Source organism: Phyllostomus discolor, chromosome 11 (genome assembly GCF_004126475.2).
Source record: "Phyllostomus discolor isolate MPI-MPIP mPhyDis1 chromosome 11, mPhyDis1.pri.v3, whole genome shotgun sequence".
Taxonomy (NCBI): domain Eukaryota; kingdom Metazoa; phylum Chordata; class Mammalia; order Chiroptera; family Phyllostomidae; genus Phyllostomus; species Phyllostomus discolor.
Window position 1 is genome coordinate 15,955,474 of NC_040913.2, and position 25,384 is coordinate 15,980,857.

Here is a 25,384-nt window from a genome sequence, read left to right on the forward strand (position 1 = left end):
AGATATGCATGACTTTCATCACAACAACAAAAGGGAAACCCTAGATTCCAAAAGTGAAGAAGTAGAGGAAACCTGGAATTTATCAGGTCAGGTGACCAAGATAACTGATTTGAACTAACTTTTCAGGAATAGGGAAAAGGCTTTGGTTTTATGAAAGTTTGGAGGTTGGATCTTAGAAAACCATAGAAAAATGAGATATATGAAGTACTATGTATTACATGAAAGAATAGTAAAACTGTTCTAACTGGAGAAAAGTATTTTATTTCTTAAAATAAAGTTCATTATTTAAAGTTCATTATTGAGGAAAAATTGACCTAGTAAGTCACATATATTTTATTGTATAAAATTTATAGCACAATAAACTAATAAAAACAGCAAATGCAAAAAGTATTCCCTTGACAATAAAATCAAGAATTTATCTCTGTTACTTGTAATTAGCCAAATTTTTAAAAAACATACATTAATCTACTGTATCTTGAGTCTAAGTGTGTCTGCTTTTGCCAGTGACATCCCTGTGAACTGGTTATTAATGAAAACAATAATTTTGTAGAAAAAAATGAGGTCAATTTTAAGCATGTCTGGTCTAAAGTACAAATATCAAACTCACACTGATCAATTAGAAAATGAACGATTAAAACACACATGGAGCACAAGCAATATTCACCTGATATTGAGCCATAGTGTACACTTTACATTATTTGCCTAAGTATATCTTACAGACATTATCTTTTTTAAAATGATTTTATTGTTGTTCAAGTACAGTTGTCTGCATTTATACCTCCTACTCTCCCTTCCCCTCACCTCCCTCCCCTGCTTCCACTCCTCCTTGGTTTTGTCCATGTGCCCTTTACAGTTGTTCCTGAAAACTCTTCCCCCCTTCTCCCCATCATCCCCTCCCACCTCCCCCCTGGTTACTGTCAGTTTGTTCTTAATTTCAATGTCTCTGGTTACATTTTGCTTGCTTGTTTGTTTTGTTGATTAGGTTCCAGCTAAAGGTGAAATCATATGGTATCTAACTATAATTCAATTAAGTAAAAAAAAATAAATATATAAATAATAACATTTAATTCTGTGTATGAGGGCATTTTGTGTTATTCTAGGACTGAACTATGACAAAATGTTATTTAAGTGAAACAATCAGTTATAATTTTAAGTACAAAATTTTACATAAATATGATAGTTACACAAAATTTTAAAGTAACCCCTCAATTTTTCTCATTGTTTTTATTTAAATAATGCTTAATATAATGATGAATGCTAATGTCACAGCAACACACATTCTACTTTGTCATCTCTTGTATATTTTTATAGTCTGATAATCTGTATGTAAATTGCTTAACTAGGTTTTAAATAAAACCTGACTGTTTACTATTCAATTCAAGAAAAGGTATTGAGTTCTCACTATGTTACAAAGACTGTGCCACATACTGATAAAAATAAGATGAAACAAAGCCTTCACTTTCAAGAAGCTTACTGTCTTCTTGCAGTATGGGCAGTTATACCAGAAATTACAGTAATACAATAACAATAATGTAGTAACAATAATTTTAGTAGCTCTTATAATAAACGAAAATCCATAGTGCTGTGGAGTTATGTACAATAGATATGTTGGATAATAAAGTGCTTATATTACCAATATTTAAATAACTCCAGTAAATAGTTAGAATAGAATAGAATAGAATAGAATATTACACATATTCTATTCTCAGTAGAGAATAGAATATGTATAATAACTTCCACATATGAAATATGTTCCCTGACTCTTTTCTTTTTAGACACAACTTACTAAGCAGAAAGAGAAAAACAAAGTCCTACTACAAAGCGGTTTACAGGAATTTTTTTGGCTCTTTCACCTTTTTTCTATTTTTTATTTTTCTACCATGAGGTGAATATACACAGGTTCACTACACAAAATATAATGACCTGTCACTTCTGTAAGTTGGACTGGAGAGCACAGGTCAGATGAATGAAGTTTTCAGTTTTGTTTTGTGTTTGTTTTTAAAGGTGGACACAGTGCGGGACAGACATCAAGGCAGCTGCTCTCGGTGCATCAGACCTGCTGGGGAACGGTTTCACCACTACAATAACATTAACTGTCTCACACGACATTGCAGATCATTTTTAATGTGTTTTTCTGAATTTAATACTGAAGTCTTTTTAGGTCAGAGAGAGTGAAGGGCATCGTTCCTTTAATTACAGATAGCACTGGTTTTTTGGAAGCAGGGTATGACTTGGACATCAAAAACATCTTCAGCACAAAGTTCAGCATTTCTGTCTGCTTCTTTCTATTATTTTAAAGCTAATTTTTGAGTTTCAAGAATAAGGTAAAAATATGTCAAGACAACAAAATACTGAAAACATTCCAAAATAAGCTTTAGGTTACCTAACTGAGTTCATACTTGTCAGACTCACTCATTCCTACGTAATAAAAATGTTTTTTATGTTTTTGCTTTTTAATTAGATTTCCAACTTGATATGTAAATTGTACTGCTAATCACTAATATGATATTGCTGGTAGAGAATTTTTTGCTTTAACATTGTCAGTAAAAGAATTTAATGATATCTATGTCCTAAAAGCTTAAAGGAATAATTCAATGAGAAGCAGACCTCATTGCAAAGATATTGCAAATAAAAAGAGAATTTTAGCCTCCTCAAATTTTAAGTGACTAGTCAACAAATAGATTGCCTAACTGAGTCATTTCCAGATGGAATTGTAAATAGGACACCTAGTTAATCAAGGTCTCTCAAACAATCCTACTATTTTCACTTAGTTTCATCATGCAACTTCTTCCCCATTCCATCACATTGATTCATAGTTATATGATACATTTATGGTATAAATTCAGGGCCATTTTATCACAGAATGACAGAGAAAACTCATGAGATAATAAAGTTAAACAAAATGGACTCTGTTCCAGCAAAGGCAGCAAAGGCTTCATGACCTAATGTTCTAGAGAAAAAAAAGTCGGTACATAGTAGTGGACTGTCTGTTATTTGCCTCTTTAATGTGTAAACACTTCTGCATCTATAATCTTCCAAGGAAGAGTGGTTAAGAAACTTATAAGAAAGTTTAGAAGAGTTATTGGAAATCTCACACTGCTGGAGAAAGAAAATTGGAACATAGGAATCTCTAAAAGGAAGGACAGCGACAAAAACCATAAATTATCTATTGAGACTCCTAGAGGATTATAACATATCAGTGGAGGCCAACAACAACAACAACAAAAAAACAAGAACACTGGTCTTAAAAAAATTGAAATGCACTAAGGGCTAACCTCTGAACTGAGAATATCTGACTATTATTTTATAAGGTTGTTAGAGCACAGGGTTAGTTGTTACCATAAGGAGGATAGATCTTGAGCTTCTATAATTTCTCATGAGAAATATCTGTTATTTCATGCAAATTTTTCAGGGACCAATATCTCCCAAGTAGACAATATCACCAGAGTCATATAGGAACTGGGTCTAAGAGTTATCAGAAATGGACTTTAAAATAATGATGACAAATATTTAGATAGAAGAAAACAATTCTAGAAACCGAGTACAAGGTTAATACGAAATCAAACAAAAATCTTGTAAATTCTAGAAATTAAACAATAACTTAATCAAAATGCAAGAACAAAATATTTTAAACAGCTGCTTAGTTGACAGGAAAATAGGTAGGTAGACTAAAGCAAGGAGGAAAAAACAAGGGAGAAGTCCTTAAAAGGTATATAAAGCATGGGGCAAACCCTGTTATGCGTCCATTGCAGTCCCAGGAGAAGAGATAAAAAAGAATGGGGGTAGAAAGAGTATTTGAGGAAATAACTGAAGTGTAATAAAAACTGATGAGATATCGTAACTCAGAGATTTCAAAAAAAATGCGCTCTGACCCCACCACAAATAAAACAAACACAAAGAAAATTTCTCTTAATGTTCAATATAACTACTGAAAATCAAAGCCAAGATAAAATGCTAAAAGATGCCTGAGAAAAAGATTCATTACTTACAAAGGAGCAACAATAAGACTGACATTTAACTTTTCAAAAGCAATCATGGAATTAAAATATAGTAAATGATGTTATTGAAGTAGTAAAACATATTACCATCCACCTCAAATCCTATATACATTGAATATTTTCCTTCTGATTGAAAAATTAACTAAGTGCAGGAAGATTTAAGAGCAAAGAAATGGTAATTCTAGATGTATTAAGAGATCAAAGATTATATTATGAACTACTTTGTATAAGTCATTTTGAAAATTTAAAATTAGTGGGGAAATCCTAGTGAAACAATTTAATAAAAATGTCACAAGAAGAAACAGAATTTGATTATAGAAAGAAAATAAATATGCAATAATTTGCTTTCCTGGAACTTATTTCCCACCCTATGGCACAGAATTGTTTTAACAACATATGTAAAATGCTATCTGCTTCCTGCCCACCAGGTCAAATCATGTTAACATCATAAAAGTAATGAACCAGACTATTATTCTGTGAAAGGAAATGTGTTTGAGATATCAGAAAACTAGATCACACCCTAGAGCTGGGGACCTGACATTCTGCTAAGGCAGGACAGTAAACATGTGCTGCTGGCCTTGCCAGTTGAACGTGAACCGCTGCTGGTGGCCTTTTCAAAGAGGGATAGAGAAAAAGCATTCCCCGGGTCAATGAGCAAGTTTCATTACATTCACTGATTTGCTCCAACAATGGAACCGCACCTGGAGCAGCAACTTCCATTGGAATCTCGCCTGATGAAGTTCACAATAAGTCACTGTCATTTTCCAGTTGTCTTCTGCAGAGGCCAAAATGGGTGAGTTGAATCAGAATGTGATAGGACTCAGCAATTCTTCCTCTAACAAATTCTTGATGGTGACATTTACCTCCATAATCCTTCCAATAAACTTATATTACTTTTGGCTTACCTGTTTCCTGAGTAGAAGCAGTTCTAATGGCTGTCATCTAGCCTTTCCTGGGACGAGAGTGAGGCACACAAGATGCTTAAAGACAAATTTTAGGGAGACACCCACTCTGAGTGATGCATATTTCTCCTTAAATACTGTGCCTTGGGCCTCTTATGTGCCTTACTCTGGTCCTGGCCCTGCATAAAGCTTTCCTTCCATGGCCCAGAGGACCAACGTGTGGATTCTGCCAGTTGTGAAGGATGTCTATTTCAAGTAGGCATTTTGTACCTGCAGAAATACCACAGGTGAGTGCTAAGGTCCCATAATTCCAGTATAAGAGAGACCTGAGTGAAAAATGTCTCAATCATCTGTTCGCTAAAAGATGCTATGCTGACATGTGGACCATTAACCATTAGATCTCCATAATTAGTGTCAGTTCAGAGTCCTTGTCCAGAAATCTCCAAAGAGCTCATTATTTTTCCTTCCCCAATGTACAGAGTAAGATGCCATCTTAGAAGATGGCTGCAAGGACATTTCTAAAATCCTGAAAAAAGACAGTATACATTATTGGTGGTGTAGAAGGTTCTTGTCTCAAGGAGCCATAGCCTTCCCTTTAAGAGGCTTTGGATCTGTGAACTGGTTTGTCTGGTAATGGAGCCTGTAGCTCTCTGCTCTGTTAAATAAAGTGAGACTTGTTTTCCTCAGACCTAGGGATTTTCTGCTTGTGAATACCAGACAGGGCTTCCATAGACTAGCTTCCGCTTCAGTTCCTCAGACACCATGATCAATTAGCCAGCACTGGGCATCTCTGTGAATCAGAGGATATTTTCCGCTCCTTTGAATCATTTACCCATTGCAGTAACCATATCCACTGTAATTGTAGGGATTAAATCACAACAATTGGTCCCTTTCACCTAGTGATCTTGTCTAATCCAAATAAATAATAATAATTATAAGTAATAATAGTTATTAACTTTACTGAAATATAAAAGCCAGATTAAGGCTTTAATACTAACAGCCACAGGTTCCTTCATTTTTTTCATTCATGACACGTATTAAATTGTCTGCATAAAAAATACTGTAGAAGTACCACATGCTTAGAAGCAAAGGTTCACTAGTGGGTAGAATCCGGAAAAATGTGATGCATCTTTGTGGAAAACCTCAACTGGGAATCCTTTGGCAAGCAAGCCTGTTTTATGGTTGTACTTCAAATACAACAACTAGAAAAAATAGCCTACTCTGCTGATTTCTAGTGATCCTTGAGTGATTTCATTTTAGTTATAGATAAAAATGTTTATTTTCCCATAATACAGTAACTTTTATATTATTTTATTTCATTGTATTAAGAAGATTCGATCTCATGAATTACACTGCGTGCATCCACATGCTTAAAACACTAGCTCTGATGCAAGCAGAGTACAGGAAATGACTGCCTTCAGTGCAGTGTAGGTGCACATGCCGACATGCCATCTCATAGTTAAGTCATGGAAGCAGAGAAATGTTAAGTGCAGCAACTTTAGTGAAACATATGGGAATGTTTTCCTCAGAGTGAAATTTCCTACCAAAGCTGTTTTTCTGCCAACTCTTTTTATGATTTAATTTTTGTCAGCATATTATTAAATGAACACTTTTATTAGTTATGTGCATAACTCTTAACTGAATGTCTTAGCTTTTAAAACTCTCCTAAAAAGGTGTACCGGACAAATATTTAAAGTAATATTGTCTAGAATTGTAGACAAATAATCACATACATTTATATTCTAAATGTCTTATTTTAATTTTATACATTAAATATATTACATAATAGTATATGCAAATATAGTCTTGAGGATATTTTGTGTGAAAATGTTAATAAATTTCATCATATTTATTCAAACTTCAAAGTAGTCAAAATATTGACATTATATAAGCAAATGTCAATGCTTATATAATGTAAGCTTTGCTTACAATAAGTTTTTATCAAATCTATGTATGCAGTTCATATAGTCACAAAATTAAATGCTACGTGGGTTTTACTCCCTTCAAATATTTGTTTAATGTTACTGAGACATAAGCTCTACAAAAGATATAGTGTCTAATTCTACCCATATCCAATATTAAAAATAGGAAAATATATTATATATTTCACATGTTATATAATGTATATTTTAAGTTATATGTAAATGAAAAAATATGTCAATGAAATAAAGAATGAACTGACAGTAATCAGAGGGGAGGGGGATAGTGGGAAAAATATGGGAAGGACCACCAAGGAACATGCATAAAGGACGCATGGACAAAGACAAAGGGGGTAGGATCGAGGGTGGGAGGTGGGGGTGGAGGGGTAGGGGGTATGGTGGTGGAGACAACTGTACTTGAACAGCAATAAAAATGGTAAAACAGAAGAAATAAAGCAAAATCACATAATAACTTATGGAAAAAAAAAGGGGGATAGTCAGATATCATCTCATCACCATAAATCCCCATTGTTTGTATTGACACGTGTTTGTTTCCCTGATAAGTTCCGTGAATATGCACGTTCTAGATGGCTAAGATCATGCAATAAACAGGATTTATGTCCTGAAATAAAAATTATGTTCTGAAGATGCTTTCTCAGTTTTCTCAAATGTTATGCAAACTCTTTAACTTCAAGGGTATGTAATTTTCTTTCTAGTACATAAAATTAAAAGGAAAAAACACTGTGGAGATATGAATACAAATTGAATTAAAAAACAAGTGTAAATTTTAGAATAAAAAAACTTCAACTTATACATATTGTGCAATAAAGAACTTCAAATCATGAATTTGGAAAAAGAAGTTCTTATCTTCTCATTCAATGATAATATATTTTATTATTAAATGAAATAATGAAACACATAACCATGCATTCATGTACTTAACTATAAATTTGTTCCTTCAGTGAAATAAAATATATCTCAGTCAAAATGCAATGCAAATAAAACATTTCGGCTTTGCTACAAAACCAATTTTTGTATTTTGAATTGTTGAAATGAAACAAGCCCTAACCCTCTTTCCAGACCATGCATTTGTCGTGGCCTCTGAGTGGTCGTATGAGCAGTTGGCTTGTTTACTCCAGCATCACCACAAAACATGTGAAGAAAATTATATATAGTACATCATACACACACACACACACACACACACACACACATACACATTTTTTCATTCTGTGTCTTGACCCTAAACTTTAGGAAATGGCTCTAAAATTCTCTGCACCTAATCCTCAGAAGTAATCTTTGTCAAGTGCTTTCACCATTCGTTTCATTGCAGTATAATTTACACACAGAGAAACACTCATTTGAGGTGTGAATTTAGATGAGCTTTGACCATGCAGAGCAGAGGGTAGGCCAAAAACACGGATGTTCCTGCACCGAGTCTCGGGCATTTTCTCTCAAGGTTTGTGCGCCTTTTGAGTCGAGGCAGTGACTTCGTTCTAAACTGTTTTTAAAATGATAATTACATAACTAACAGCATTAGACTGGAAATGGAGTCTCACTCTGACCAGAGCTGGTCTTAGGTGATCCAGTATAATAAAAATTAACACATTCTGTGAAAATGTGAGGCTGATTAACTACCTATTATAAAAGAGTCATTTTCCCAAGGCACACAGCTTCTCCTTTAATTCAAACCACTGAGTGTGCAGGCATCAGGCATCGGGTGCTACTCTTTGCCTTACCATGTGGAACTGGGACGTGTAAGAACAGGCACAAATACAGAAACTCTGACTGCTGCTGAACGGTGACTAATAAACTGCCTTGTCTCCGACCCAAGTTTACAGGTGTTTACTGTCAATTCTGAAAATGTGGCAGGCTAAAGTCTCAGTGAGAAAGCAGAGTAAAAACCTCATACACTTCACTATTCTTGACAACTGCAAGTGCCTCTATGTATCAAGGTTGTTCTTAACTATTCACTTAAAACGTCAATGCGATGCTAGTTATGATAGTAACTCTGAGATCCTACCCTCTCAACCCATCACAAATTCTTTGTTTTTTCCTTCATGTTTACTCTCAGTGAATAGCCTCACCTTTTAGTTTTAAAAATATATATACCATTAAGAGAAAGACTCACTTTTCATCCTACCACTACATGTGTAAACCCACCTTTCTCCTTTCCTTGTTTTTCTTTTCCATCGTATTCAAATGTAAGATATACTCCCTTTTCTGTATTTATTTCTTCTTCCTGCTCCTTCTCAAAAACAGTTTCATATTTTAAGGACTCTTTAGCCATTTAAAGCAAAAGACAGAACCTCAAAATGACTAACAATCAAAAGTGTCTTTACTGTACTTTTCATTCTAGTCACAATCATTACACATAGAATATACCTTCATACAGATAATTATTTTAAAAGTTTGGATTATTTGATTTCTGAATTTTATCAGTGTTCAATGATTCTTGAATCCACCCTCATCATAACAAAATCTTTCTTGTTATTAATATCTTATACAATGATATAACCAACTTATATCACATACTTTTAAATTTTAATTTCTTGTATACATTAACCATTTAAAAGTTGCACTTACATTCCTAAGACACTTTTTTTGTTTTTCCTTCTGAAATTATACCATCCCAGTATTTCTGCATTCTCATTGACTGTTCTGTGTCATTCAGTTTGTTCATTTTCTAACATGAAGGTCATCAAAACGAAATTCCATAAAACCCTTATAAATGTTATATTCTCTTCCCTGGTGAGATCTGCTGCCATGGCTGCATATGACATTCTGACAGGCAATGCAGGAGTGACCCAGTTTCTCTGCATCCTTACCAGCATTTGGTGCTATGTTATTTCTTATTCCACTCATTCTGACAGGTGTGTAATGATATCTCACTGTGATTTAATTTTCATTCTCAGAATTGCTAATGATATTGAATATCTTTACACATGCTCATTTGTCATTTATATGTCATTTAGGTGAAATGTCATTCATGTCTTTTGCCTATTTTTTAATTGGACTATATTTGGTGTGTTTTTATTTATTATTTATTTATTTATTTTTGCTGAGTTTTGACATGCTTTTAGGTATTTTAAATAGAAACCTTTCATTGGCTATACGGATTGCAAATGTTTTCTCCTAGTCTACAATTGTCTTTCCATCCTCTTCACAAGGTCTTTTACAGGTAAAAAGTTTTAAATTTTAATGAAGTACAATTTTTCGATTTTCTTTTAACCTACCTTTCTTACAGTGTCAAGTAGAAGAACTATTATCAGTAGGCTGTAAGACTTAAAGACTGTCTCTGAGGTTTTCTCTGTAAATGTTTATTCTTTTACATTCTGTATCAGTGAAACTGAACATGGAAAAGGAGTCAGGGCTAGGCAACGACTCACCTCCTCCCCGTTTCTGTGGCGCCCAGCCGCAGGCCCGCCTGCCTGCGCACAGCGCCGCAGCTGGCAGTTCTGAGTCATCTTCGCTGGTGTCAGTGAGATCCGGCGGCAAGCTCATCTCATATCCATTCGAAGGCAATGTGTTTGTTCAGTGCGTGTCAGTAGCTCACTTTGTACTGTTTTTGGAAAAGTGTCAGCAAGACCAGAGAACTTCCACTCTACCCATGTGCAGCCAGGCAATGTGAATCAGTGCGGGGGAGGGCGGGGGAGTCACCTGGAACCAGCAGAGAGCTGAAAATGCTCATTTACCGAGCATATTACACCTCAACAGACGAACTGTTACTAAGGAAGCCTGTATCAGAGACAGAGGAAACACTTAAGGTGATTGCATCTTGAAAACACGAATGATAAAGGAAAATCAATGTAAATTAGGTTTCTACACTTCACTCTAAGTGGTAAAATGTTTATATCAGTAGATTGTGATAGGTTACATTTGTATATTTTAATAACCAGAGGAATCACTAAGAAAACTATATAAAATATAGTCAAAAATACTATAAGAAATCCAGATGAATTCTACAATAAAAATTCAAGTAACTGGTAGGAAGGTAATAAAGGGAAAACAGAGATGAGAACCATAACAAACAAAAACAATTAATAAAATGATAGATTTGTGTCCAAGCACATTAATAATTGCACTGAATGTAAATGGGATATATACAGCAGTTAAATAATAGAGTATAGCAAAGTGGATTTAAAAATATGACCCAGCTATATCTTATCTGCTAAAAACACATTTCAAATACAATGGTATAATTATATCAAAAACAGAAATATAAAAAAGAATACATTATCCAGGTGCCACTTAAAAAAATAGGTTAACTACAGATATTAAATGAAGTAGATTTCAGAATAAATGTATATATATTAGAGATAAAAAGAGACATTGTTATAGGGTGCAGCAAAAGGGGGGACCCCAAGTGGGCATTTGAAATGGGGCCCAGAACTCAAGGTGTCCAGGAGATTTTAGGTTGTCCTCAACCGCCTCCCCCCCAGGTGTGGGTTGGGGGAAGGGAAATATGGAGCAGGGCCATTGAGAGCTGTTTCACATAGCAACAGCCTTGCAGCTACCCTCTGGCATGGTCATTTAACATATCTATAGCCTTTGACTGGTTACATAGATATGTTAAATAGCTGTGGCCATGCTTTGAGCCAGGGGGATGGAAGTAACTTCCCCACCAAGACGTAACTGGGGGGCAGGTCCCCCTAGTTACAGCGCCTAAGTGAGAGCTTGGAGAAGATTGGCTCCATGACATGGGGCTATGCCTGCCCAGACTCACAATGGCAGCCCAGTGAGGCTGGAAGGATATGGGAGTGCTGGCACGTATAGCCAACTGTAGGAGGAGTCAGAAATGGGGCTGCAGAGGAAGATTGGCCCGGGGATTTAAACCCAGACATGGCTGCCATTGGGGGGAGAGCCATGTGGCTATGGCAGTGCAGAGAGGATCACAGTTATTGAGAAGAAAACCACTCAGCTTTGGCAGAGTGGAAACTCCCGCAGCCCTGTGAGAGAGAATCACCATGTGGCTTTAGCAGAGAATTGCCACTCAGCTTTGGCAGAGTGGTGACCCTCCACACCAGCTTGGAGGGAGAACCACATGGCCCTGAGAGAGACGACCACGTGCCTTTGCCAGAGTGGGGACCCCCGCAGCTTTAGAAGGGGGAACCACCACCCAGTTTTAGCAGAGATCCTGGCGACACAGCTGAGGGTGCCAGGAACCCAGGGAGGTCTCCCAGTCAAGATGGAGTATTAACTGGGAATAACCAGAGGACTGCCTGAGCCATGGACTTCTATTTCCTTCCCAGAGATACGGTACTCTGGACTGGGCAAAGGGGGAAGGAAGGACTACATCTGTTTGTGGGTATTTTAAGAGATTTTAGGATTTTTTGATGAAGACATTAGGTCACTACTTTAAGTTTGTATGGCATTAAATAAACATTCCCTTTTCAGGAATCTCTGGCATTGAGAGACGTCTTTCCTCTGGCGCCGGACATAATGGACCTGGGAGCTTCTTTCAGTAATAGTATATCGTCCCAGGTCCCCCTTGTTTGTTCTGTAACAACATTACATATTGAGAAAATTGTCAGTTCATCAGTACAACCTAATGATCCTAAATGTGTAAACTTTAAACAAGCCTCAACACATATTAAACAAAAAAAGATACAGCTACAAGAGATATGTAGGCAAATCCACACATATACTTGTTAACTTCAGCATGACCATTTCAGCAATTAATAGAACCACTAGACAGCATAGCAGGAAGAACTGAGAATAAATGAACAATACAATCTATACCAGCAACCGCATTCTTATAACATTATTTGTGAAAAAAAAATACTGACATAAAAATACAATTAACCAGCATAATTCCATGAGATATACTCAGAAAGAGAGAAAATAATGCTGGAAAAAATGTGTCAGGTATAAAAGCTAAAATTAAAAAAAAATGCAAACAATCTTTAAATATGTGGGTAAATTTGAATAAATGAAAGCCTATTTCTACATAATGATATGATGACAATGAGGAGGAGGAGGATGACGCTGTCTACTACATATTTGGGGAAAGTGCAATATAAAATGCTGAGGATAACATGCAGGTGAGTCGATGATAATTGATATGAAATGCATTTTTTGAGGATGAAGATTAAGATAATGAGTGTGCTTTTTGTTAAATGTCATGGTAACATTTTAAAGGAAGCCTTTAAGTAAATATCAGGATGTCAATTTAATATCCAAACCAGCTGAAAGAAAAAAAATAAATTTTAAAAATGAAAAAGAAAAGTAGCATACAAAAGATGGGATGGTTATAAGATACAAAATAAAATGAACTCTAAGGAAATTATAACATAAGGACTAATTAATTAGTAAGAATATAAAGGGGATATTCAACAATACTTTATTTAGAAGTAGAGTTACTAAAACATAAGTTTATAAAAAGCTTCAGAATAAAATAGTAGGGTAATGATTTGGTATTTTCATTAACTTCAAGTATTTCAAGTATCTGGATTTAATATCAGATATAATGGTGATAAAAGGCTTTAGTAAGATGGAGGAAGTCACTACAAAATGCTGAAGTATATAATTTTTAGGATATACATTCACACATGTAGATGTAAAGGCAGTATTTATGTGTGTGTATTCATATGCAAATAACCTATGGTAAAGAGAGATATAACTCCACTTAGAAGTGGGCCAATTTTCATCATATTGAAAGCTTTAAACATACCTTTCTCATTTTTGATAGATCAACCAAACATAAATACAGTCATAATAAAGATTTCAACATCATAATAAGTCAACTTCATTTAACTTACAGAAACCCTGCAGTTATCAATAGAAAGCAACTTTTAATTTTATATTCTATTTTCTTTTGAATATGATATTTACAAAAAAATCACAGCATTGTAGGCTACACAGCAAAGCACAAAGAATTTCAAAGACCTGTTATCACACAGGTATTTTTAAAGCATTGTACTTGTTAGAATTCATTTCCAAGCTAGTATAAATAATAACCATATTTTGTGATTTGAATTGTGTCCTCACAAAAGACATATTGCGTTGTAGTACTAGGTACCCACAAATGTGACCTTATTTGGAAATAAGATTTTGGCTGCTGTAAACAAGTTGAAACAGGTTATCAGGGATCTGAGTGACACCTAATCTAAAGACTAGTGTTCTTATAAGAAGAGGGATATTTAGACACAGCAGGCACAAAAGTAAGACCATGTGAAGACACAGAACACAGGGGGGAACAGCATGTAAGACAGAGGCGGAGAGTAGAATGATGAATTTGGAAGCCAAGAAAATACCAAGGATTTCCAGCAACTACCAGATGTTTGGAGTGAGGAATGGGGCAAATTCTCCTTCAAAACCTCCCAAATGAACAAATCCTGCTGATACATGGATATTGGACTGCTAGTTTCCAGAACTATAAGACAATCTTTCCTGTTGCTTTGTAAGCCACCCAGATTATGGTAATTTGTTTTGGCAGCGCTAGAAAACAAATACACCATAATTTTGCATATTCTCCACAGTGATGGCTTAAAGAAAAAATTGTTATGAAAGTTTAAAAACACTATAACATCTACTTAAGATGATTCAACTGCATGTGGAAAACTCACAAAGAAAGACAATATACTGGATCAATACTTTTTAATATTTTTTAAAAAACTATAAATATATTGCCCTGGCTGATGTGGCTTAGTGGATTGACTGCTGGCTTGGGAACGCACAGGTTGCTGCTTTGATTCCCAGTCAGAGCACATGCCTGGGTTGCAGGAAAGGTCCCCAGTGGGGACATGCAAGAAGCAACCACACATTGATGTTTCTGTCCTTCTCTTTCTCCCTCCCTTTTCCTCCCTTTAAAAATAAATAAATAAAACATTTAAAATATAAAATGAAATAAAAATTATAAACATACACATATGTGCTCTAATTATAAATATATTAAATTACAGATCTATTATAATCAGATATCTAGGAAAACCCCAAATAGTTTGAAATTAGATAAACCTTTAATAAGAATCCATTGGTCAAGGAATAAGTCACAAGGACAATATATTTTAAAATGAAGTGTTTTGGTATTCAGTATAATATTATGTGCCACTTAATATTATGTAACAGGATGCAGGAAAGAGGGGGGCCCCAAATAGGGATTTGGAATGGGGTCCAGAACTCAGTGTGTTCAGGAAATATTAGAAAGATATATAGGATGTTCTCACCCCTTCCCCCCACAGGTGTGGGCTGGAGGGATGGACAGCTGTTTTGCATAGCAACAGCTTTGCAGCTAACCTCTGGCATGGTCACTTAACATATCCATAACCTTTAACTGGTTACATAGATATGTTAAATATCTGTGGCCATGCTTTGAGCAGGGGAGATGGAAGTGACTTCCATCCTGGATGTTACTGGGAAGCAACTCCCCTTGGTTACAGCACCTGCGTGAGAGCTTGGAGTTGATTGGCTCCTTGCCACGGGGCTACACCTGCCCAGACTCACAATGGTAGCCCAGTAAAGCTGGAAGGATAGGGGAATGCTGGCAGGTGTAGCCGATTGTGGGAGGAGTCGGAAATGGGGCTGCAGAGGAAGATTGGTGTAGGGATTTAAATCCAGACGAGAGGCCATGGGAAGGAGAATCATACAGCTTTGGCCAGAGTGGGAGTCTCACAGCCATGTGAGGGAGAATCACCATGTGGTAGAGCAAATCATGTGGCTTTAGCAGAGAACTGCCCTGTGGCTTTGCCGGGAGAGAACTACGTGGCTTTGCCAGAGTGGGGACCCCCCACAGCTTTAATGGGGGGGGACCCCTGAGGCTTTGGAGAGAGTGAGGACCCCATGGCTTTAGGGTGCTCCGTTTGGCCACGTGGCTTAGGAAGCAGGAGAGACTTTGCCTGGAAGAAAAGGAGAAAGGACTTTTACCAACAGACCATGAGAAGGTGCCACATGGCTTTGGATTAATTGGAGATCCTGGAGGTGACACAGCTGATGGTGCTGGGAGCCTGAATCATGGACTGCAACTTTTCCTGAGATATGGTACCCCAGATAAGGACAGAGGGAGAAGGAAGGACTGTGGGCATCTGTGGGTATCTTAAAAGACTTTAATATTTTAATGAAGACATTAGGTTACTACTTCAAGTCTGTATAGCTTTAAATAAATATTTCCTTTCCTTTTCACAAACCTCTGGCATTGAGATATGTCTTTCCCCTGGCAGCAGACAAGCGAGCCTGGTGGGGGTACTTTAAGTAATAGTATATCATACCCCCCTTGGCCCTGTTCTGCAACAGTAATGTTAATTTCAGGTGTAAAATATGGCGATTAGATAAATGTGTTCACCTTACTAATTAACTATTCTTAATGAATCATAAAGAATATATACCACATCAGAGTTTAAGCTGCATGTAAATTACTGTGTAATGTAAAATGTATATTGCAAAACCTCATATAATATTAGGGAATCAGTTCTCTAAATTTCATCTTTAAAAAGTAGAATAAAAAGAGTAAATGAAACTAAAAGTTAGCAATAGAAAGGAAACAATAAAATAAGGGCAGAATACTGACAACCATTAGGAAATTTGATTAAGCAAAAAGTAAAATTTATTTAAAAAATAAAAGGAAAAACATAACAATACCAGAAATAAGAGATTATCTCTACACATCTTACAGGCATTAAAAGGTCAGTAAGTACAGCTTTAATAATGCCATGTTAATGAGTTCAAAATAGGTAAATTTTTGGATAATTACAAATTAGCAAAATTAAAATGATAAGAAATAGAAAATCTTCATAGCCCTTGTCTAGTCAGTGTATTGAATTTTTACTTATAAATTTCCCACAAACTAAATTGCAAGCTCAAATACTTCCCTTTTAATTGAGGAATGCAATTCAATATTTAATGAAGAGGACAAAACCGAATTAGATTTCAATACTTTCAAAAAGTTGATGAATTTCTGAAGAACAAAATAATTAAGAAAATGAAATTAAAGTGCTTGTGGTTTTATGAGAATGACAGGCACAAATAAAGCCAAATGTGTTTCCCCCATAGGAGCATCGAAGTAGGCAACAGAAACTGGCATTGCTTTAATGTAACCCCCGTTATCGAGAATATGTGTCTAACACATGTGTCCATTTGTTTCGGAATCAAGACAAACCAAAAGATTAAGGGGGAAGTGAGGCATTTATGTAGAATACTGTTGAAGAGTAAGTAACTTAAATTGCTACATTATAACCAGGCCTAATTTTAAAAATGAACTTTGTTTTATATTCTCATGCCAACATATGTTGCCTCATTGCTTTTTGAATTTAGCCTTAACATATGAAGCACAGTAAATAGGTTTATTAAAAGTTTTCGACAAACCAATATTCTATTCTATAACAAAAGTTAATTTGGGCTTATTGAAGTTTGGTCTTTGTTGTGTAGAAAAGAGTTACTTAACCTGTTTACCCATTGACCTCATACTTTCTGGTACTCACTTTTTCTGGAGTTTGTGATTAAATTTAAGTAAGGTGATAATGTCAAAACACTTATGTAGGAGTTTATCAAAATGCACTTTTATGTGGCTACATCTAATTTTTTAAATTAAAATATGCATTCTAAGTAAGTTCTAAATCAGGTTCTAATGATACTCGGTTCACCAACTGCACTGATATTTCCTACACATATTATGTTTCTGCAACTACAATAGTGTTTTATTGTTTCTTTCCATGTCCTCCTGTCTGACTCGAGCAAATCTTACTTTCTCTTCAATCATCTGTCAATGACATGATGTCACCCACAGTGTTTTTCTTATTATACTACATGTAGTATTATCTCAGATGATTGTATATTAAATACACTTGCAAAAAAAAGGGGTGTTCCTCACATTTCTACACCAATAAAATAAATGTTTCAGAAAGGTTTCTGGGGTTTTAAACTTTTTTTTTCCTTCAAATTTTTCACCAAGCCTTTTGGCATACTAATGTAAATTGTGACTTACCAAGAAAGGGGATATAAAACTATTTCCAAAAATCTTTCAACCTTTAAACATACTATAGTAGAACTTTCTTTATTGCATGATGGAACATTAATATTCTTTATATTACTAATTGGGATTACAGTTTCTCAGCTTTTATGTTCTACCATGCTATCAAACTATTTTAATATTTAAATATTAGTTTTGGGGAGCACAAAACCATTTATGCTTCGCTAACTGTTCTTCTGCTACATAGTTTTGCTTCCCCTTACCAACCTCTGAAGGCTGCTAACTGTTTACCACAGGCCCTCCAGGATCTCTTAATCACTTGTCACCTGAAAACATACCCACCGGTGCACATAAGCCTTTACCACCCATCACCCTCCCTCTGAATGCTGACTGTGAACCTCTTCGGAGGAGCCCTCTGAAGTGAGTGTGGAACTCTTCTGTTTTTGTACAAATGCATTGAGACCGGGAGAACTGCATTCCTTATGACTAAACAGGAGGAGAAAATAAAGGGGATGCCACTGTGAGCATGTGGCCAGAGCTGAGAAGAGGGTGGTCCCAAAATGTACTCTTAAACAGTATGAGGCCAAAACAAGAATCTACTAATGTCTGTATTTAACAACAGTCACAAAATATCTGTGCAGCATGCTCTTGAAACCCAAGGAACGAGCAGACATGGCCATGGTCAGACATTTTGCATTCTATTTTTTCCCTACTTTAACTGTTTAATATCATTGATTTAAAAATGTCTATTCTGAGAATTTTTAAATAAAACATCCATGATAATGCAGGTATTTTGGAAGTCATACCCAAAATACATGTTGAAAAATATCATCACCATTCTGATCTTGTGCAAAAATCTGTAGATTGTTCAAGGGCAAATATATCATCTCTAGTTTGGTTGTATATTTAAAGTCGATGTGCTTGTATGTCCTACCCAGTGCGAATAATGGTGGATAATAAATGTCTCCATGGACCTAGAAGAAGTGATTTGTATAGCAGGATGCCTTAAGAAAAATGACTTCACTTTCCTCCCTCTCTCTGATCTACTACCGAGTATCCTTGGTAGTAGACTAAAATAAATAAGAAACCAGAAATTTAACATAGTCCACGCTTCTTAGTGCCCTAGAACAAAAAGCAAGGTGGAATAGGTGCAGAATGGATCTTCAGAAACACTAGGGAAATATTCGGTCCTCTCTGGTGCATAAATATCCAAGATCCACTCTTGGAGTTTTCTAGATTAAAAGTTGTCCCTAACAGAGAGGAGGCACTAAATTCCAACCACAACCATATTATTGTTTATTGATAATATTAACTCAGCCAAACCTTTACCTGAAAATTAAATGTTAGCATGCACAATAGTTTTGTATAAGATTGTGGAACACAACAGGGATCAAAATACTGAGTAATATACAGTCTAGTTCCTGCATTTTTTCTACCCTCATGCTGGCCTAATTACTAACCATTGCTGCTTCTTTGCACTATACTTTCCAATTTCCCCTTAGTATCTTCTAACACTTTTACTATAACATCTGCTTTACCTAATCATGTGACCATCACCTTTATTCAGGATCAAATTCCTTGTGGTCTTGCCTTGATTAGATTTCTGAAGTTTTCCTTTGGCCAATACTATAGGGCAAGAGAGTAATAAGATGCATCCTAATTAATCTCCTTCAGTTACAAATACTGTGCTCCCTGTAAAAGTAGAGAATGTTCACAAACCTCCACTTTTCCCCATATGTATGTATCTATGTGTTGTGATGATTATTTATATGTGTGTGTGTGTGTGTATGTGTATGAACTAACAGTAAAATGAGACTTTTTCTTCATGCCTTGAATATGGGCTTTTTATTTGTTTGGGAACACAGGCATCATAATTAACATTGTGTGAGTTATGCCTGGCATGCTCTGCCAGGCATGGTCTGCCCCTTTCCAGGAGTTTTGTTGCAATGTCATTTGAGCAAGGCTTAACTGACCTGCCAGAGGATGACAGCCTACATGAAGAAACAAGACATCCCAGCCAAAGCCACCCGACAGAGGCCAAGCTTCTTGCTGATGAGTCAGTATTGAAGCTAATGTCTGAAGATGCCTGAGTGAGCCCAGCTTAGGTCATAGGACTATCCCAGCTGAGAGTAACTTGCTGGTAATCTTAAACATGAGTTTAAAATTTCATTTTTAAGCTTCTGAATTAATATCTCCATAATATTGTCTCCTTTTCTCTTATTTTATAGCATCGATCCAGATCTTCCCAGATAGGAAAAATCAGTCATGTTGGTGAAGAGAGCGACCATGATCTCTGTCTGCTGGTCTACTGCTATAAGAAGCCAAAAATCGTGACAACGGTCAGCTAACCCGCTAGTGGAAGCATTTCACAGTTGATAGGCTGATTTAGAAACCCCAAAGACCAGGAGGTCAGGAAGCAAGGTTTATTCTTTGGGATATTTGATGTAGTAATTGACAGACTCCTGATCTGTGATCTGTGCATCTTTGCTATGAGGGAAGCAGAACAATGTATGTATTGACCCTCGATTTAAGGCTTACTCAGTAACGTTGTACCATACTCTACTGATTTCAGGCACGTGTCTCCAGCCTGCACCATTACTAGTTCTTCAGCATACCAGTCAACCATACTATTAATCCAGCTCCTTACAGGTAAGGGAGTACAAAGTAAGACTGGTGAACCCCATGCTATGAGCCCACAGCCACAGTCCTATAGTCAGGTACCATGTGTGGAAGATATGTTGATGGACAAAGTACGGTAAAGTTTCATGTGTAGAGGTGTTAGAAAGCCTCTGGGGCAAAGAAGGCAAATCCATATGCAGAGTATGGTTCAACACTTGTGAGAACTGAGGACTTCCTTTTGTACGATGTTTGGAGTCCAATGTAATTGATTGCCACCTGGTAGCCAGCAGGCACCCCTCTGAGATGCGGCCATATTAAGCAAAATTGTGACTAGTGCATGTGAGGCTAGAAAAGATCTGGGGATGAAAGCTCATGCTTTGTTGTCATGCATGACCGTAGGTGTGGGCTGTTGGAAAAGCAATAAAGTAGTAGCAGCAGATACCACAAAATCCTGGTCAACTTACTCATTGCTAATAGAGTTTAACTGTGACTTCCAAAATTGCTCATGACTGATCTATTACACACCACTTCTGTTTTATAATGGGATATTTATGCACCCATCAAATTACGTAGTTCACTGGAAGGGATACTATTAAAAACATTACAGATGATGCTAGTTTCATAGTCCCTTGTTATACATGATGATTTGGCTTTGTAGCCTCTACTTGAATCAATTAGCAATCACAGGAGCTCTTGGTAGACACGAGTGGGGACTTACTCCAAAATGTTAGGGGTCTGTTATATTTCAGCTATAGTTTTCTAGAGGTGTTATAAAAATTTTTCCCCCAAATTTACACATTTCTGAGTCCATACACAAGCAGGGGACTTTGCAGGTGACTGCTGAAGAGACATTACTATTATCTGATCCCTGATCACCTGTATCTGGTTGTTTTAGAGATTGTTCGGTATAGCAATAAGAGAATCATGCCCAAATACGGTACACATTTCTTCCCAAACCCAAATAGTGTTTCTCTCTCTCCATGATGGATGGTACAAAGTTAGAGCGACTTGATTTCAGTTTTAACATTGGTGCCACACACTACCAAATTCCATCAGTTTTGCAGACTTTTGAACTTTCACAGGTAGTGAAATCAATGTTACTCTATGGATCTGGTACTGCAACTGTGAATGCTATCACTACATGCTCAAATCTCTGATAACCTACCGATATTTACTTTAGGCAATGTACTTTGCATTAGCCAAATATAATAGGACAAAAGCCACTTTCTCGGGCCCTCTTTCCCAGGACTGGCTGGACCCCATAAAGCATGACTGACCCTAATTGTTTTATGGGCCTTTATCCTCGGGACTAGAAAATTACTGGAAGCCTCCTGAAGGTGCAGGGGCTCTGGGAACACATGAACTAGGACATATCAGATCTCGATGACCTGGGCTGGACCCTGTGCCCAAAGATAAAATCAAAACAAGTCACAGCCCAACTGGAATATCTTACTATACAACCACCCCTCGACTGGATAAAAGCCCAAGGCCCTAACCTCTTGGGGCTGGTGCATTTCACCACACCTAGCCCTTTTCCTCTCTTGGGAAAGTAAAATAAAACTTTACTCTCTGTAATTTATTCTGTTTGTGAATTCTTTCACACCCTGTGTCGCTGACCACCCTAACATTTTGGTGGCCCTTACGGGGGCATTCTCTATCTCTCCCTCTCCTCTGGCTTCCTGAGACTTGCAACTATGGCAGCAGTGGGCAGCAGAAGCTCAGCCCAGGCTAGCCCCCTACCCCTGTCTCTGTGGTTTGGAGAGGATTCTAATATTTCTCCATATCTCAGGGATCTGTAGACAGCTTCCTCTTCACCCATCTTCATGGCCAGCGATTGGTAAGCTTCTCTGAATCTCAGGACTAAAGCATCCTATTGAAAGTGGTAGATAGCTTATCCTCATGTCTCATTATAGTAAACCCCAGTACTGGGTCTATCACTTCCACAAAGTTTCAGCTGGAAGGGATACCTCCCACCACCTCCCTGCTGGTTCAGTCTGCTCTCGGGGCCCAGGGATGCCTGGCTCTGAGGCAGATTCCCCTCTTCCATCTGCCCTCAGGCTCCAGGATGCCCAGTTCTGGCTGCAGACTTCTAGGTTGCTTGAGTTGGGGACACCCTTCTAAAACCTTCCCAACTCCTCAGTTTTTCTCATTCCTGAGATATCCTTCCCTTTTCCCTTCCCTTTTCTTTTTGGTAGTTCTCACCCTGGGCAATATTCAATTGGCCCAACCCAAGGATTCCCCATTGGGTTGCCTACTGAAGAATTTGAAAGCTCCGGGTCTTACCAACCTCAGTCCCAAGTGCTGGATTTTCTGGTGCAACACAGCCTGGCCTCAGTACAAACTAGGTGACCAGGGGGTCTCTTAACTATGATACTGTCCTCCAGCTTGACCTGTACTGTCACCGTCTGGATCACCTCCTTAGGTTTAGTTGTCAGGAGGAGATGATATTTTAACCTTTTATAGGGACTCCAGGCTTCTTTATCCTAACTATGCCTTTTTGTTCGAATTCGCCTCACTCTGCCACCTCCTCGCAGACTGTAAAGCACTCTAAATTCTCCTCGTGGAGACCTGGAAGCTGCTCAGTCCTAGGAAAAATTGGGCCTGCCTCTCAATGCTGAGGAAAAAGTGGCATTTTAAACTCAAGCCAATTTTCTGCCTCTTCACCTGACTCATTAACACCCTCTCCATCTCTTCCTCCTACTCCTCCTCCTCAGGCCTCTGGCCCCTGCCTTCCTTTCCCATTGGGTTTCTCCCTGCTACTCCCACTCCTGCTGTCTCCTTCAGGAACTTCCCAAGAGAAAACTAATGTCAAGACTGACAATGTTCGCTAACCATGTTTCTTTAATTATTGACTTCCATGAGAGCCACAGGGATGGCTGAACAGGGTACCCACTTTCTCACAATGGCCTAAAGCAGCCCAGAGACTTACAGGGATGCCTCTAACTCACAGCTTGCTACACATTAGTCTCTCTGGGTGGGTTTAATCCATTCCTGGGGCATCTGGCTGGTGTTCTCTTCGTTGGTGAGGTCACCGTCAGGCACAGGGTAAACTCTGTGTTTCTCTGCTGGTGCCAGCTGTAACTCCCAGGCTTCCATTTGCACGTATATCTTCTGTATCAGTTTCTGACCTTTCAGGGGACAAGGCAGCCCTGCCCATGCTCTTCCCTGCTGCTACACTCCCTGGAGCTCAGACAGCCCTCCCCCCCCTCATTAACAGTCCTTTAAGCATTTACTGAGAGGCTCAACAGGTCTTGCTTGGTATTTAGGGCCTCCCATCCCCCTTTCCAAGTCTTCTTTTTTATTATTATTATTTTTATTTCAATCATTGTTCAAGTACAGTTTTCTCCCCCCTACTCCCATTCCAGTCCACCCACCCAACCCTCCCCCCTTCCCCCCATTACCCCCCACCCCTAGTTTTTGTCCATGTGTCCTCCAAATTTGTTCCTGTAATCCCTACCCATTCCCCCCCCTGAAATTCCCTCTTCTCTCCCCTCTGGCCACTGTGAGACTATCCCCTATTTCAGTGTCTTTGGTTATATTTTGCTAGTTTTTTTGTTTTGTTTTGTTTTGTTTTGTTGTTTAGATTCCTGTTAAAGGTGATATCATGTGGTATTTGTCTTTCACTGCCTGGCTTGTTTCACTTAGCATAATGCTTTCCAGCTCCATCCATGCTGTTGCAAAGGGTAGGAGCTCCTTCTTTCTTTCTGCTGCATAGAATTCCATTGTGTAAATGTACCATAGTTTTTTGATCCATTCATTTACTGATGGGCATCTTGGTTGCTTCCAGCATCTAGCTATTGTAGATTGTGCTGCTATGAACACCGGGGTGCAAAGGTTCTTTTGTATTGGTGTTTTAGTGTTCTTAGGATAGAGTCCCAGCAATGGAATTGCTGGGTCAAAAGGCAGATCCATTTTTAGTTTTCTGAGGAAGTTCCAAACTGCTTTCCATAATGGTTGTACCAGCCTCCAGTCCCACCAACAGTGCACTAGGGACCCCCTTTCTCCACATCTTCTCCAACACTTGTTGTTTGTTGCTTTGTTTATGATGGCCATTCTGACTGGTGTGAAGTGGTATCTCATTGTGGTTTTAATCTGCATCTCTCTGATGGCTAGCGATATTGAGCATCGCTTCATGTGTCTTTGGATTTTCTGTATGTCCTCCTTGGAGAAGTGTCTGTTCAAGTCCTTTGCCCATTTTTTAATTGGGTTACTTGTCTTCTTAGAGTGGAGTCGTGTAAGTTCTTTATATATTTTGGAGATTAAACCCTTGTCTGAGGTATCATTAGCAAATATGTTTTCCCATACAGTTGGTTCTCTTTTTATTTTGATACTGTTTTCCTTAGCTGTGCAAAAGCTTTTAATTTTGATGAGGTCCCATTTGTTTATTCTTTCCTTTATGTCCCTTGCTCTAGGAGACAAGTCAGTAAAAAAGTTTCTGCGTGAAATATCTGAGATTTTCCTACCTACGTTCTCTTCTAGGACTCTAATGGTGTCACGCTTTATATTTAAGTCTTTTATCCACCTTGAATCTATTTTTGTATAAGGTGTAAGTTGGTGCTCGAGTTTCATTTTTTTGCACGTAGCTGTCCAGTTCTCCCAACACCATTTGTTGAAGAGGCTATTTTTATTCCATTTTATGTTGCTGCTTCCTTTGTCAAATATTAATTGACCGTAGAGGCTTGGGTTTATTTCTGGGCTCTCTGTTCTGTTCCATTGGTCTATGTGCCTGTTTTTATGCCAGTACCAGGCTGTTTTGATTACAGTGGCCTTGTAGTATAGTTTAGTGTCAGGTATTGTGATTCCTCCTACTTTATTCTTCTTTCTCAAAATTGCAGCAGCTATTCGGGGTCGTTTATGGTTCCATATAAATTGTTGAAGTGTTTGTTCTATGTCTGTGAAATATGCCATTGGTACTTTAATAGGTATTGCATTGAATGTGTAAATTGCTTTTGGTAGTATGGACATTTTAATGATATTAATTCTTCCAATCCATGAACACGGTATATGTTTCCATTTGTTTGTGTCTTCCTTGATTTCTCTCCT

The 25,384-nt window shown here is 37.5% G+C and overlaps 1 pseudogene; it reads left to right on the forward strand.

Moving 5' to 3' along the window:
• Positions 1 to 10,174: 10,174 nt before the first annotated feature.
• The window catches only part of LOC114508448, a 62,132-nt pseudogene continuing 46,922 nt past the window's right edge, over positions 10,175 to 25,384 (forward strand).